Source organism: Carassius gibelio, chromosome B18 (assembly GCF_023724105.1).
Source record: "Carassius gibelio isolate Cgi1373 ecotype wild population from Czech Republic chromosome B18, carGib1.2-hapl.c, whole genome shotgun sequence".
Classification (NCBI taxonomy): Eukaryota; Metazoa; Chordata; class Actinopteri; order Cypriniformes; family Cyprinidae; genus Carassius; species Carassius gibelio.
The window spans coordinates 32,212,372-32,215,156 of record NC_068413.1 but is presented as its reverse complement, the minus strand read 5'-3'; the positions used below and the strand labels follow the sequence as shown (position 1 = coordinate 32,215,156).

The 2,785-nt window shown below is 38.0% G+C and overlaps 1 long non-coding RNA gene across 1 annotated transcript; it reads right to left on the bottom strand.

Moving 5' to 3' along the window:
* Positions 1-434: 434 nt before the first annotated feature.
* On the bottom strand, positions 435-1,424 carry LOC127977864 (uncharacterized). The gene is made up of 2 exons (XR_008158375.1): positions 929-1,424; positions 435-631 (listed from the first exon to the last, which is right to left on the bottom strand). It is a non-coding gene; the product is annotated as an uncharacterized LOC127977864 (long non-coding RNA).
* Positions 1,425-2,785: the final 1,361 nt, after the last annotated feature.

Sequence of the window (2,785 nt, the reverse complement as noted above, 5' to 3'; positions counted from 1 at the left end):
CTGCATTAATCACAAACAAATACAAGCATATCTCATTTAACTTAATTGTCATTGGAATTGAAGTCCATTCCTATTAAAGTCGTTAAAGTTCTGTGCTGTTGTCTTTTTATCTGATTTTCAAATACCTTTTTTTGCTTTGTTAATTTGTAATGCCGTCTCTTTTTAATGATTTCCTCCTGGCTCATTCATGGTATATAATTACTGAACAAAGAATATGTTTAGTGGGCACTGTTGCACTTTATATTGCGTTATTTTAGGTTATTTATAAATGCATAATACATTATGAAGTCTTAAAATGTTTTTCATTTCCACCAGGAAGAAAGTGATTTTTTTTTCTGCAGTGAACTGTCAGTGACATAATTTTCGGGGTGCAGCAGTATCAAGCCTCACTGTTGGACTGCCTTCGTGGGCCAAATTACAGATATTAAAGTGAAAAAGTGAAGTGACATTCAGCCAAGTATGGTGACCCATACTCAGAATTTGTGCTCTGCATTTAACCCATCCGAAATGCACACACACAGAGCAGTGAACACACACACACACTGTGAGCACACACCCGGAGCAGTGGGCAGCCATTTATGCTGCAGCGCCCGGGGAGCAGTTGGGGGTTCGATGCCTTGCTCAAGGGCACCTAAGTCATGGTATTGAAGGTGGAGAGAGAGCTGTTCATGCACTACCCCCACCCACAATTCCGTCCGGCCCGAGACTAGAACCCACAACCCTTCGATTGGGAGTTAAACCCTCTAATCATTATGCCACGACTTCCCCCAGAAAAAAAAAAAAAAAAAAGGAATTTAACCCATCCGAAATGCACACACACAGAGCAGTGAACACACACACTGTGAGCACACACCCGGAGCAGTGGGCAGCCATTTATGCTGCGGCGCCCGGGGAGCAGTTGGGGGTTCGATGCCTTGCTCAAGGGCACCTAAGTCGTGGTATTGAAGGTGGAGAGAGAACTGTACATGCACTCCCCCCACCCACAATTCCGTCCGGCCCAAGACTAGAACCCACAACCCTTCGATTGGGAGTCCAACCCTCTAACCATTAGGCCACGACTTCCCTAGATATTATTCACAGACAATCAGGGGTGAGCGATCAACTGATGAGTGACGTTCTGGACATTTTTAATAATTTTGAATACCCTTTTGACACAGTTTCCACCACATATATGCAAGATTCAAATCTAAAAATCAGTTCAAAGTAGTTGAAGCCCAAGAAATTGAAATTTCCCAGACTGCATCCTTTAGGAGTAGAGGAGCCTCACAAGCTGTAAGAATAAGAAAAATATGCTTTTACTATATTCCTTTGGTCCGAAGTTTGGCACAACTACTTTCACATCCAATGATTCTAGCAATGTTTGACAATGGACCAAGCCAAACCAAGGCTGGATTTGATTTGTTGGAGATGCTTATGTCTTTCTTTCTTCAGTGGAAAATACATTTATTTTGAGGAAAATGTTTTAGGATTTTTCTCCACACAATGGACTTGAATTGCAACCAAAATGCTAAAGTCCAAATCAATGCAGTTTTAAAGTGCTTCAAATGACTCTCCTCGATCCCAGCTGAGCATTAGGGCCTTATCTAGCGAATCCATTGCTCATTTTCTTAAATCTTCAGGGATTAAGGAGAGACATTTGAAGCACTCACAAGTCATTTGAAACTGCACTGATTTGGACTTCAACATTTTGGTTACCATTGAAATCCATTGTGTGGAGAAAATCCTAACGGTTTCCTCAAAAAACTTAATTCATTTTCCACTGAAGAAAGAAAGAGATGGACAACTTGGATGGCATTGGGGTGAGTAAATTATCAGGAAATTTTCATTTTGGGGTGAACTAATCCTTTAAAATGAAGTTACTGGATGCTGTTTGATGTACAAGATGTTGTCTATAAATTGACAGTTATCAGCACCAAATAAAATGTTATGTTTCTCTGATTTGCAACTTCTTGGTTCTCATTTGGTTCAAACTAAATAATGTTTAATTCATTGAATTGGCTCTACCACTCTCTCTTCTCTGTAGTGTGTGTGTGTGTGTGTGTGTGTGTGTGTGTGTGTGTGTGTGTGTGTGTGTGTGTGTGTGTGTGTGTGTGTGGTGAGCCCACTTGCGTTGCTGTACTGTGGCTGCCGTCATCTAAGTGGATGCTGCACACTGGTGGTTGTTGAGGAGCGATCCCCTGATATGATTGTAAAGCACTTTGGGTGTACAGTAGTACATATTTGTATTTTAATGTAATATATATATATATATATATATATATATATATATATATATATATATATATATATATATATATATATATATATATATGAATGTGCTAACATGATCTAAAATTAGAAATGTTGTGCTCTTAAAATAAGAAAACATGGCTTGATTCTAGGATAGACTGTAACAGTACACTTTAAAAAGATACTTAATGCATTTAAAGAAATCACCAGAATTTTTTTTTTTTTTTCTAAGTAAGAAAAATCAAGTTATATTTTCTCAAAACAAGCTAAATAATATTTTGCTTTTAGTTCTAGGTTATTTAATGTATTTTAGAAGAAGAAGAAGAAGAAGAAGAAGAAGAAGAAGAAGAAGAAAAATAATTAGTCTTATTTTAAGATTTTTTGACTCTGCAAGATTTCATTTTTTGCAGTGTTGCTTGTACATCATTCATTTTTATTCCTGGATGTTTGACAGTGGTAGGCAGAGTATTGAAAGACAAGAACTGTCAAACAATGGATAGGTCTTGGTGTTCTTGTAATCAGTGTACACTTCAGAGCATTGATCTGGGTTAGACCT